Here is a 13,985-nt window from a genome sequence, read left to right on the forward strand (position 1 = left end):
ACATGGTAAGCCCCTCTCTGATGGAGATTTTATCAAAAAAGGCAATTTTGGCTGGGAGTAATTCACTCTTCCATGATTTCCAAAACAAGGATAAAATTGTGCAGCGCATCTCTGAGATGCCGCTAAGCAGAAATACTGCAAAAGATAGGGTTCTGCGAATGGCTGCTGATGTTAGTCAACAGCTTACTTGCGACTTACAAAAAGCACCCTTCTACTCCATGTGCTTGGATGAAAGTACAGATATTACTAACCATGCAAAACTAGCGCTCATTTTGCGTTATGCTACTGGTGACATCATGAGAGAAGAGCTGGTAAAACTGCTGTCTTTGCCTGGAAGAACACAAGGGATAGATATCCACAATGCTGTGATGGAGGCTTTTTCATCACTAGACATAAGTCCAGAAAAAGTTGTTTCAGTTACTAGCGATGGAGCACCTAGCATGGTGGGGACAACATCAGGATTCATTCATTTCTTTGCTAAGGAAGCAAAACATCCACTGATTCAATTTCACTGCATAATACATCAAGAGGCTCTCTGCGCCAAAGAAAGCAGCAAAAAACTTGACGATGTCCTCAAAGATGTAACAAAAATGGTGAACTTCATCATGGCGCGTGCTCTTAATTTTCGACAATTTCAAGCCGTTCTTGATGAGGTTCAGGCACAATATAACACTTAACTGATGTACAATAATGTCCGGTGGCTGAGCAGAGGACGAGTGTTAGAGAGATTTGTGGCCTGCTTGGAAGAAGTTAGGCTATTTATGAACGAAAAGGGGGAAGACTATCCTCAACTCACTCACATGGCCTGGCTTACCAACCTCATGTTCTTTACAGATTTTACTAACCACTTTAATGTACTAAACAAAAAATTACAAGGCATGGAAAAAACAGCAGAAAGCATGTTTAGTGACATCAAAGCTTTTGAGAGAAAATTGCATGTTTTTGAAAAAGACCTTGAGAGTGGACAGCTAAAATATTTTCCCAACCTAAAAATACATTTGGATAATTCTACAACATTTGTGGACAGTGGTTTTGTGCGGCAGTTTGGGCACTCAGGCTCAAAAAGGTTAGCCATCTCTGTCCTAGGACATCAAGCCGCATGGTGGTATAAATTACTATCTGGATATTTGAATAAAAAACCAAATTGTGGTCTCAGAGACATTTGGAGCATTGAGATTAAGCATCAGATTTCTGCATCTCAATGGCCACAAATTTGGTCTTGGAGGATGAGATGTACAGTGTTAGCATCTATGAGGCAAACTTGGTTCTTTTTGTTGCATAAAGCGTTTTGGACCCCTGTTCGTTTACAAAAATTAGATAGCTCTAAGTCTAATAGATGCTGGCATTGTAATCTGGAACCAGGGACATTAGATCATCTACTTTATTATTGTCCCTTCATCAAGTTATTTTGGAATTCAATCTGGACTCAAGTAAACTCTTTATTGGAAAACCATGTTGCGCTTTCATATGATACAATTTTATTTGGAATGGCTATGAGAAAGAAAAGTCAAATATCATCACATAATAATAAACTTTTATTAGTTATGACAGGGGTTGCCATTGGAAAAGTATTGTGATGAATAGTCATCATTTTCTTTCCTGTTCCTTATCTTTTTCATTTTTAATTATATCTAGCACACTCAAGGGAGAGGGTGGATTTGGGATGTAATTTAATACGATGTGTTAGAATATGTTGTATAATATAGTATATTCTATTTTAGTTGAGAATGTGATGAAGGGTGGGTGGATGGGGATTTTACACTATTAGATTTTATGTGTTAGATATTATAATAAACTCTCTAAATAAAAGTAAGAATACTTACTGAAACTCCTATAATGGGCCAACGATAACTGTAAGAAGAAAAAGATGCTCAACTAGAGATGAAGACTTTAATTCTCAAGAGCCCGAAGTTAACCTCCAACCTTGATGGTTAATCTCATGATTGGGCTATCATCGATTGTAGTCTTATTTTCTCTGCGAGCTTTATAAATTTATGGGGGGGGGGGTTTAATATTTTTAAAATTTTTAACAATTACCGTATTTTCACGTAGATAACGCGCACCCGTGTAAAACGCGCACACGGGTATAGCGCGCGAAAAACACAAATTTATGTACAGAAATTTTTATATACAGCGCACACCCGTATACCGCGCATGCTGCCCGACTCTCGTCGCCGCCCGACACTCCTTTCGCCCGCCCCGACTCTCCTTTCGCCCGCCCCGACTCTCCTCTCCCCCTTGAAGTCCTGTCCCCACCCTGAAAGCCTGATGCCCCCCCCCGACGTCCGATTCATCCCACCCCCCCGCAGGACCGCTCGCACCCCTACCCCGAAGGACCGCTCGCACGCACTCCCACCCGCACCCCCACCCTGAAGGACCGCGCACACCCCACCAGCCTCCCGACCCCCCCCATCATGTAGCTCCTACCGGTGTCCTGCTGCTTCCTCTTGGCGGTCCAGACTCCCCGACACGATCGGGGCAAGAGGGAGCTCAAGCCCTCTTGCCCCAGCCAACTGCGGCACCCCCGACACGATCGGGGCAAGAGGGAGCTCAAGCCCTCTTGCCCCCTCCGACTCCCCGACACGATCGGGGCAAAAGGGAGCCCAAGCCCTCTTGCCCCGCCGACTCCCCAACTCCCCAACAATATCGGGCCAGGAGGGAGCCCAAGTCCTCCTGGCCTTGGCGACCCCCCCCCCGCTAGTTGTTCGGGCCAGAAGGGAGCCCAAAGCCTCCTGGCCATGGCGACCCCCTACCCCCACTACATTATGGGCAGGAGGGATCCCAGGCCCTCCTGCCCTTGACGCAAACCTCCCTCCCCCCAACGACCGCCCCCCCCAAGAACCTCCGACCGCCCCCCCAGCCGACCCGTGAACCCCCTGGCCGACCCCCCACGACACCCCCACCCCCCTTCCCCGTACCTTTGTGTAGTTGGCCGGACAGACGGGAGCCAAACCCGCCTGTCCGGCAGGCAGCCAACGACGGAATGAGGCCGGATTGGCCCATCTGTCCCAAAGCTCTGCCTACTGGTGGGGCCTAAGGCGCCTGGGCCAATCAGAATAGACCCGGGAGCCTTAGGTCCCTCCTGGGGGCAGGGCCTTGGGCACATGGTCGGGTTGGGGAGTCGGGGAGTTGGCGGGGCAAGAGGGCTTGGGCTCCCTTTTGCCCCGATCGTGTCGGGGAGTCGGGGGGGCAAGAGGGCTTGAGCTCCCTCTTGCCCCGATCGTGTCGGGGGTGCCGCGGTTGGCTGGGGCAAGAGGGCTTGAGCTTCCTCTTGCCCCGATCGTGTCGGGTGTTGGGACCGCCAAGAGGAAGCAGCAGGACACCGGTAGGAGCTTCTACATGATGGGGGGGGGGTCGGGAGGCTGTGGGGGTGTGAGCGATCCTTCAGGGTGGGGGTGCGGGTGGGAGTGCATGCGAACGGTCCTTCGGGGTGGGGATGCGGGTGCGTGCGAGCGGTCCTTCAGGGTAGGGGTGCAAGCGGTCCTGCGGGGGGGGGGGGGGTGAATCGGATGTCGGGGGGGGGGGGAACTATGTAAAAAAAAATTTGTACAACGCGCTCACGCGTATAACGCGCAAGGGTATGCGCGGTATGTAAAAACCACGTATAACGTGCGCGTTATATGCGAGAAAATAAGGTATATTGTCAGAAATGAGTTATTTATGCTGTAAAAGTGTGGTACTTAGCTCGGGTTAGAAAATGCGCCCGGCCAGTTCTTCACACTAAGTTCGCCGTGACGGAAGATCTCCGTTTCGCTCTAATGGGACTGTTAAGAGCTTCTTCAGAACAGCAAATTATTATAACTTTAATTTTATTATTGCTGGATTTTGGTTTTTTAGTTCACGGTTTTTTCTCCCGACTAGGTTGTTTTCTTAGATATTATAGTGCTATATGGAAATTACTTTTGTGATATATTTTTGTGCACTTATTGTTTGATCTGAAAATGAATAAAGATTTAAAAAATAAAAAAAGAAGCTTAATTCTAACAAAACCAATTTTTTTGTGTGTCTCCAGGTAATGATACAATTGTGACATCTTTACTAATAAAAAATAATCAATATCCAATTCAATCAACTCTAAAAATCCTAAGGGTTACTCTAGATCAGAATCTTACCATGTGCAACCAGGTGGACATAGTGGTCCACAAGGGTTTCAATATGTTATGGAAACTTTGCATACTCAGAAACTATTTTGACTTCTCTGCCTTTAAGATTCTAGTACAGTCATTGGTTCTCAGGCATTTGGATTATTGCAATATCATCTATATTTGGCAAACACTAAGAAAAATCTACTTAAGATGCAAATAATCCAGAATACTGTGGTTAGGCTTATTTATGGACTGAGAAAATATAACCACATCACATATTGTTCTCGTGAATTGACAGTGGAAGCACAAATTCTTTTTGGGGTGTTCTATTATAAGGTATTAATAGGTTTGGCTCCGTCCTACCTAACTGAGTTGTTTTGTTATTCTTCTACGCAACACTTGCGTATTGCCAAAGCCTTTTTTGTTTTTCCTCCATCTAAGGGCTGTAGCTACAAACGATATAATGATAAAACCCTTAACAGCGGTACCTGGAGTGACCCGCTTCCTTATAACACTTTCTCCCCCCTCCCCACATACCTTTCCCTATCTTCAAGGAGACAAATACACTTTTGATGGTAAAACACCTGGCCGCAGCCCTGTTTATTGAACAGTAAACATATTCATATAACATTTTAACATAATTAAATATATATAAATTAACAGCCTTAAATAATACATTAACAACAACCCATACAACGGAATTACCATTGTGACCATGATCCCGAGCTACCATTAGATGTAATTGGCCCCCGACCCCGCCATCTAAGCAAGGGTCCGAGGAGTGGCATGTCCCACACATGCCCGATTATCCAAGGTCATCCGACCCACCAGGCACAGTTCCCCGCCGGCCCACCGCTCATCCCTTGATGAGCCCAGTAGCCAGTAGCTCGGGATACCGCAACCCTAACAGCTCTCTATACCCTTGAACACAAAGGGCGGGCGGGAGGGAAGACTGCCTCGGAGGACCTAAAACCGTTAGGGTCCTCCGAGAGTCCTGCTTTTAACCCCTCCCACCCACAATCCCCCTCGGCCGCGACAACCAATTGGGGAGGGAGATCCCTCGACCACGCCCACCCCGGCTGCGCACGCTCCTAACCCTCAACCTACCCTAACCCTACCTCTAATCTAACAAGCCCCACGGGCGACTCAGCCGGCCACCCAGCCCCGCGTTAAGGTCGCCCGTCGAGACTAGCTCTCGGGCTTATTTACTCTTTTCAAATTGCTCTATGGGACAAGGATTTCAAGCAGCTTTCATCATCATCATCCATTTTTTACCTTCATTACAGGAAACAACTTAAGACTTTCTTGTTTATTAAATTTCTTAGCTCTTAATACTAACATATTCTTCACGTTGATTTATGTATCGTAGCTAGTCTTTTGTAAACTGCATTGAACTTTACGATAATGGCGGTCTAGAAATAAATTCTTATGTTATGTTCTTATCTTGGCCCTGATTTTTTTTTTTTTTTTTTTCTTTATTTATCAATTTTCAATTACAATCAAGTTATCACTTCTACAGAAAGATAAAGTTAAGCAACAAATAAAGAACAGTATAAATTATATCCTACTAATCCACTAATTCGATATATCTTAATATAGCTTAACTTTAACTCAAGTCCTCAATAAGAACCAAGATGTAGAATCAGCGAGATAATAACAAAGAGATAAAAATAAAGATAAAGATTTTCGGTTATTGGCTGAGACAGGAAATCAAAATATATGAATGCTTCATGTATCCACTCCTTTTTTCAGGCGAGCAGCTGACAAGAAGGTTGTCAGTTGACTAGGATCAAAGAAAACATATTTTTGCAATTGACACACTATCACACATTTACATGGGTGACGAAGAAAATAGGTTGCCCCCAGAGCAATAACTCCCGGCTTTAACAACAAAAATTCTTGTCGACGTTTTTGTGTATCTCGTGACAGATCTGGATATATTTGTATTTTATACCCTAGAAAATCTTTCTGTTTATTCTTAAAGAAAAGTCTTAATAACCAATTCTTGTCTGGTGTCAAGGCTACTTTAAGAAGAAGTGTTGCCGGCTTTGCAAGTTCACTATCTGAAAGTTCCAAAATTGTAGAAAGTACTCGTTGATCATCTTCTTCCTTTAACTTTTCTTCCCTTTTTATTGGTAAATAATATACTTGGGTAATTGGCGGCAACAATTCCTCATAAATTTCCAATACCTTCATCATATAACGTTTCAACATATCTCTAGGAGTTACTGCCGCAACTCTAGGAAAATTAATAAGTCTAAGATTGTTATTACGAGAAAAATTTTCTAAAGACTCCAATTTTCTCCTTAGATTAATGTTATCTCTCACAAGTGTTTCTGTAATTTGTTTAGAAACTTTCGCTTCTTGGCAAGAATTCAGAGTTGAATTTTTTAAATCTTATACGTCGACTTTAATATTCTTAATTTCCTTTTCTTGAGTATTAATTTTGTGCTCTAACTGAGAGAACTGAGGGTTAATAGATTTAGCCAAACCCACCACTAGATCTCAAATAGCCTCAAGAGTTACTTCTTGGGGTTTCTTTAATGTAAAGAAGAATTTTTTAGAAGAAGCAATATCCTCACCAACTGGGGTTCCTTCGTGGCTGCTGGTCTCCTGCTCACATAAAGAACGTGGCGCTGGTAAGTCCTCAGATTCCAAAGGGACAGTCTGCAAATGCAGAGAGTCCAACTCCAAGCTCCCCTGCACGTTGCCGCTAGCCTCAGGAAAGAGTCCCACATCAACTCCCGATGGTTCCTCTACCCAAGGAGAGCTGGCATTCTGGGGAGGAGGGGGAGGCACTCCAGCGTCGGGGCTCAAGGTGGTTTCTGGGCCCAAGGAGATCGCTTCCACCTTGCCCCGGTGCATCTCCAGCGAGCGACCCGACGTTCCAGCGATGTCCTGCATTCAACGCAGAAGCTCATCCATGCTGCCGAAAGTGGCCAGACCTGGGCGCCACGAGCCTACAATGGCACTGCGCCCTCTCCGCTTCAGCATTAGTGCAGGTAATTTTAATAAAGTAATAAGCAATATTGGTGAGCAGTCTGAACCGAAGCACTAAGCCAAACCTTGGCCCCAATTCTATAAATGGTGCCTAACAGTAGACGCCTAGATCGGGACGCCTACTGATGTAGGTGCCTAATTTTTTTAATTGGTTCAATCGGCACTGTTAATTGAACTGTGCCATTAATAACCAATTAAAAAAATTAACTTTTGGGTAGGCATCTACACTGAGGCACCTACCTAAAAAGTAGGCGTGGTTATAAGTGGAGTTTGGTCATGGATAGATTTAGGCGCTGGTATTTTAGGTGAAGAAAACTCTAGCCTACTAAACCAGCTCCTAACTTGATTTAGGCACCACTACTAATTTCTATAGTGCTACTAGATATATGCAATGTTGTACACATTACATGCAGGTAATTTCTCTGTCCCTAGTGGGCTCACAATCTTGTAACGTGGGGGCAATGGAGTGTTAAGTGACTTGCCCAGAGTCACAAGGAGCTGCAGTGGGAATAAAACCCAGTTCCCTAGGATCAAAGTCCACTGCACTAACCAAAAGGCTACTCCTCCACTCCTATAAACTGCATCTACTGAGTTAGGCCCCGTTTATAGAATCAGGCCCCTTGCCTCCAAGAATCCATTTATAGAATACTAGTTTTCTAGCCCGTTACATTAACGGGTGCTAGAATAGATGTGTAGACTTAGGCATTTCTTTCTGCTTGCTGTCTGTCTGTCTTTCTTTCTTTATGTCTCTCCACCCTTCCCTGCTCCCCCTGTCCAGCAGTAGGCCTTTCACCTACCCCCTGTCCAGCAGCACCCCCTTCCCTGCTCACCCTGTCCAGCGTCGCGGAGCGAAGGCAACACGGAGAAGTCTCCTGGTTTTCGCAGTGTCGCAGAGGGAAGGCAATGTTTAAACCGCCGCAGGCTCCAACGCTCGTTGTCGAGATAGGGAAACCAGCGCATGCTCCTTCTTCCTACTGCGTATGTGGAAACCGCCGCACGAAACCATGCTCCTCCTACTGCGCATGCGGCGGCACAGAGCACGAAGATTGAAATACGCATGCGCGTTAAGGGTTTTATTATAGCGGACTAGTGTAATTCAGCAATGAGGAGCAAATGTTTGTTCGTACCTTCTTATGGTGTAAGTTGGTGCGCCTTGGTTTACCAAGTGATGTGCATAATTTATAGTGCGTAATTGTGAGATACACCCCTTGCAGTCAGGCGCTATGACAACAAGGCGCTACCTTTTTTTAAAAAATTATTATAATTTTGAATACTTACAATATCCAATAAGACAAAGGAAAAAAAGGGATATCATAAACAATACATAATCAATCATACATACATAATTCCTTTTTAAGCCCACTTAATGGGGAGACATGATACAATTCCAAAAAACCTCCCCCCAAAAAATCCAAGGTGCTACCTTACCGATAGGTACACTGTGCACTAGGTGCTAACAGTCAAATAATGGCACCTCTGAAGCACTTAAGTGGAGTGTACCTCTAGGTGCCAGTTTATAAGAATTGCCATGTATATATATATTAAAACATTTTAGATACTAATAGATAAGATAGAGTAACAGGAGTTAGATAGACATAAGGGTGACTAACTGAAGGAAAATTTGCATATGGAGTCAGATAAGGTACATGAAAATTATTTCAGCTAGGGTAAGCATGAATAGCAAGTCCGGCTACAGTATGTGCTTATGACTAGCTAAGTAGTTAGCTGCCTCTTTCATTAAAGGCTTGGGAGAAGAGTAGGCTTTCACCTGAGTCCTGAAGTACAGTCTTGCATTGAGTGATGATGACATCAAGGTCTGTTTTGACTGTCTCGCCTTCTGGCTGCACTACCGATTTATCCTCACAAATGTAATGAATGAGTTAGTCCAATACAATGGTCCCAACTACAACTTGTTGGCTGACCCCTTATTTTTTTTTTTTTTACATATTCAAACAAGGCAACCGCTGTTCTTTCCTCCCACTCCAAAACACAGGATTCTTTGTGCTTGTGTCAGGCTTTCTTGCACTCTGATACTGATTTTGTTTCCATCGCCCACTCTGAGAAGAAACAGTTCATTATGTTTTTTCCTCAAGCACATTGTCTTTCAGCCTCAACCCATCACTTCTTCTCTCAAAACTTCTTGTGCCTTATTCCATCCTTTGAAATACTGGATTGCTTCCATCACATTCCCCCATCCTTTTCCTATAATATATATATATTGAAATAATTAAAGTTCTCCATCTAGGCAGCCTTCTTCTTAATTATCAACTCTGTCTAGATCCTATTTGAAGTTGAGACCTTCAGAATCATCTCTAAATTATTAGCGAAGGCTACAGCTCAACTTCACTTGTGTAAGCGGTTGTGGATATTGAGATATTGCAAGCACCGGCGTTATCCACCAAATGTAGAAACACATGACACTGATTTAGCTTGGTTGGATATTGAAAAAATGATGAAACAAATAATTCAGATTGATTTACAAAGTGCAAGTTTAGTGGAATATTGTAAACATGAAATTATTCCAAGTGGCCTGAGAATGAGAACAGCTCCACAGATGTTTACTGATAATAATGATTTCATTACAATTTGGAATCAAATTTTGAATCGCTGCTCTTTGGATTTAATGTTATTGTTAATTAAAACGTTACAAACTAAGATTCAAGAAACTAAAACAAAACATGAAGAACTTTTAACGGAAGCACGTAAAAATAATGATTTTGAAAATAAATTAGCAGATTCCAATTCTAGAATGGATAAATTACGTAGGGAAGTGAGGACCAATAAACTTAAGAAGTTCCAAAGAGATCAGAAAGATTATCAGACCGGATATGTTTATAGATGGATGAGTGCTAACTATAAACCGAAGACTGTCAGATTCACTACATCAGGAGAATCTTCTGAAAATTTAAATAGTGAAGGTACTTCTACATCTGAGGATCTGGATGGGGATCAGGGCCAAAACAGACAAACTACAGGTCAATTACGCGGGGGCAGAAGCATTTGAGGCAGAGGAACTTATCGAGGATGGTCACGTGCCCGATCACAGAAGAAACAGAACCAATTGTAATTAATATTTCTAATAGAATTTTGACCGTAGATGAAAGAGCTTTATTATCTAAAGGTCTCACTTCTGTCCCTACAGTGGCTCACAATGCATTTCAAGCTCAAATAGATTTAGAAAAATTTTTACGTAGATTGAATCTATGCTCGTTTTTTTATGAACACCCTAGTTCTGAACCTGATACATCTTGTGTTCAGCCTAAATCTAAATGGAACCCCCCGGTTCCTCCGAATCCTATAATACAGGCCTTTAAAAACCTCATGACTCGTGAGCTCCAACAAATAGATGAAAATGCTAAAATTCAGAGAAGATTTCATAATCTGTCCCCAACAGAACGTACTGCCCTACAACAGCTAAGTAATGATCCTACAATTGTGATTAGACGGGCGGACAAAGGGGGTGCTGTAGTCATCTGGGGTCTTGACCTGTATATTACAGAAGCTAACTCCCAATTGTTAAATGAGGAAACATATCTTAAATTAGATCATGACCCTTCTATGGAAATTTTTGAATTGATTGCTTGTATCAGTTCAGAGGCAGTGAAACAAGGTTTCCTAACAAAAAAAGAATTTACTTTTCTTACTCCTCAATATTTTAAGGTACCTATATTCTACCTTTTACCGAAGATCCACAAAAACACTCAGTGTCCACCGGGTCGTCCTACTGTATCGGCCCGGGATTCGTTATTAGAAAGAACAAGTAAATATATTGATAAACAACTTCAAGGTTTTTTGAAAAGTATTAAATCATACATACAAGATACGACCCAATTTCTAAAGATGTTAAATGATTTGGAAACCGAAATGCCTATAGACTGCATATTGGCCACCTTCGATGTGTGTTCATTGTACACAAGCATTCCACAAGAAGAAGCCCTTCAAGTTCTTGAAGCTTTATGGAATTCTCAACCATCTCATGATAATAGTCATACTTGTTTTTTTAAAAGAATTATGTGCAATAGCCCTGAAAAATAATTATTTCATTTTCAATGGAGAATTTTTTAAACAACTTTCAGGGATTGCGATGGGCGCTTCATTTGCACCCACAATAGCCAATCTTTACATGTCATGGTTTGAAGAGTCATTTATTTACACGCTATCCGAGTTTCAACATATATTCAAATGGTGGCGGTTCATAGACGATATATTTGTTATATAGTCAGGCACTTTGCAACAACTTTTAGAATTTAACAGATTAATAAATCAATGCCATCGATCTATCAAATTTACTATGTCATACAGTAAGGACAAGATTAGTTTTTTAGATGTTCTAATTCAAAAGAAAGATTGCAGTTTTGAAACTTCTATCTATCGTAAAAATACAGATAGAAATACTCTATTGAAGTTTGATAGTATGCATCCTGTCCATCTGAAAACCAGCATTCCTTTTGCTCAATTTTTGAGATATCGACAAATTTGTAACACCAAAGAAAATTTTGTACAAGAAGTGAAAATTTTAGAACAAAGATTGCTATCTAGGGATTATCCTGATACTATAGTTAAAAAAGCAAAAAAACGGGCTTTACATAATCCCAGAGAAACGTTGTTAGATTATAAAAAATCTCAACCAGAAGAGAAGCATTGATTCCTTGTATAATTAAACAAACCCGTATGTCTCAGCAAATTATTAAGAAATATAAAAGACATCTTCCACTACTTAAAACTCTCCCTTGTTTTGAAAATAAGCGATTCATTTTCTCTCAGTCAAGAAATAGGAATCTAAGTGACTTGTTATGTCACACTTCCAAAGAAAAATTTAATGATGGGGATATGAACACCATATTAGGACACAGGCCATGTGGCCATTGTTCAAACTGCAACATAATGGTCACTGTTTCCAATTTCATTAATCCAAGTAATGGTAAGAACTATACTTTACGTCACACCTCTTCATGTCAATCCATCAACATTGTGTATGCAATCCAATGTCCATGTGACCTATTATATATAGGTCAAACATCACGTACTTTAACCGTGAGATTAACAGAGCACAAAAGTTGTTTAAATACACGAAAATTGACAGCTCCTATAGTTGCTCATTGCATCCAATATGGGCACAGGTTTGAAAATCTGAAATGTTGGGTGGTAGAGAAAATGCTTCCTTCTCAGAGAAGAGGAGATATTAGAAGAGTGTTGTGGCAGAAGGAGCAACAATGGATCAATCAACTACAAACTTTAGAACCTCTTGGTCTGAATACTGTTTATGAATGGCAACCTTTCTTTTGAATTTGAGAATTACTATAATATATATATATATCTTTTAACCATATTGGGTTCTACATGAGCCGGTGTTTAGCCTAAAACGCATCACGTTTCGTGATGACGTCACGTCGCCCGGTTCGTTTGTCTTTTTATTCGAGCCGGGCGCGTCTCACAGTCCCAGCACCATTTTGAGAGGAGCCGGCTTTACTATTGTCAGGTTGTAAGAAGCGGGGAGATATTTGGACACTGCATGGATCCCCTGAAGTAGCCTTCCCAGGCGAAACAGAAAGCCTTTTCTGTCGGGACTAGGAGTTAAAAGCCTTTTTTGAAGTTCTACGCCTTCAGATGATTGTATTTTCTCTGTTATTGTGATTCTATGCTCTACGCCTCCACAACCGCTTACACAAGTGAAGTTGAGCTGTAATTTAGTCAGTTTGGGATTCTGGTCACTCCTTTTTGGACATGATTAATGCATTGAACTTTGTGCACACTGCTTACATTAGAAAAAATTTCTGAAGAAAAGTGGATTCTGTATGAATGAAATTATTTATTTATTTACATGTATACGGAGTTTTTATAAACCCGTGATGATGTGCTTAGGTTTGGGCACTTGTGTAGTCCCAGCCTTCCACAATTGAGGTTTATTTTTCTCCGTTGTATTATGATTTTGCATACAGTTTGTGTTGTGCCAGCAATTCGTGTATATGTGGCTTGAATGACTCCCTGCTACTAATCATTATCTACAATACGTTTCTGACAAATATTTATTAGTTATTTACGATTGTATTCCTGAAAATTTTTTTAGTTGTACAACGAGATACACAAAAACATTGACGTGAATTTTTGTTGTTAAAGCCAGGTGTTATAGTGTTTTGGTGTTAAAGCCAGGGGCATCTTATTTTCTTCGCCACCCATGTAAATGTGTGATATTGCATCAAATGCAAAAATTTGTGTTCTGTGATCCTAGTCAGCTGACAACCTTCTTGTCAGCGGCGCGACTGAAAATAGGAGGAGGAATATGAAGCACTCTTAGATTAGATTGTTTGATCTCCTGTCTCAGCCAATATAATTATTAGTTTTTTATTTCTACTTTCTTTGTTATATTCTCGCTGATTCTACATTTTGGATCTATATTGAGGACTTGAGTTAAAGTTAAGATATATTGGGTTATTAGATTATAATTTGATTTGTAATTTATTTCTTGTTTAACTTTATCTTTCTGTACAAGTGGATACTTGATATGTTATTGAAAAATGATAAATAAATAAATTTTTTTTAAAAAGGTGTTTTTTCAGTCAGCTTTTAAACAAGGGAAGGGAAGGGGCTTGACGGACAAACTTGGGTAATTTATTCCAGGCATGGAGTATACTCCTCTTTGGATATTTTCATGCTCTATAAGAGGTTTATGATACTATGTGACCTTGTGATTTCCAATCTGTCCTGAAAAACCAGAACAAACACAGTTATTCAGATTTTTGTCAAAACTAAGCTAACTCGCCAGATGTCCTGTAGTTACTGTGCATTTCTTAATATGGAAACCATTTAACATTTGGATACATTTTGAAGCCTGTAGTAAAAGTCTAAAACAAAGTATAGTGCATCCACATTATCCGCGTGTTCCATATTTACAAATTAGTT

General features: G+C 41.3%; 1 protein-coding gene across 3 annotated transcripts in view; it reads right to left on the reverse strand.

The window, feature by feature from the left end:
• The window catches only part of C11H20orf85 (chromosome 11 C20orf85 homolog), a 51,588-nt gene that overhangs the window by 10,931 nt on the left and 26,672 nt on the right, over positions 1-13,985 (reverse strand). Inside the window, exon 5 of one of the 3 annotated variants that reach the window (XM_033915125.1) lies at positions 9,123-9,142. The exons of the other annotated variants lie outside the window; for them this stretch is intronic. The gene's annotated coding sequence lies outside the window, so the exon portion shown is untranslated. Of the gene's footprint in view, positions 1-9,122; positions 9,143-13,985 lie in introns of those variants that run through there. 3 annotated transcript variants of the gene reach the window in all.

The sequence above is a fragment of the Geotrypetes seraphini genome, chromosome 11 (genome assembly GCF_902459505.1).
Source record: "Geotrypetes seraphini chromosome 11, aGeoSer1.1, whole genome shotgun sequence".
Taxonomy (NCBI): Eukaryota; Metazoa; Chordata; class Amphibia; order Gymnophiona; family Dermophiidae; genus Geotrypetes; species Geotrypetes seraphini.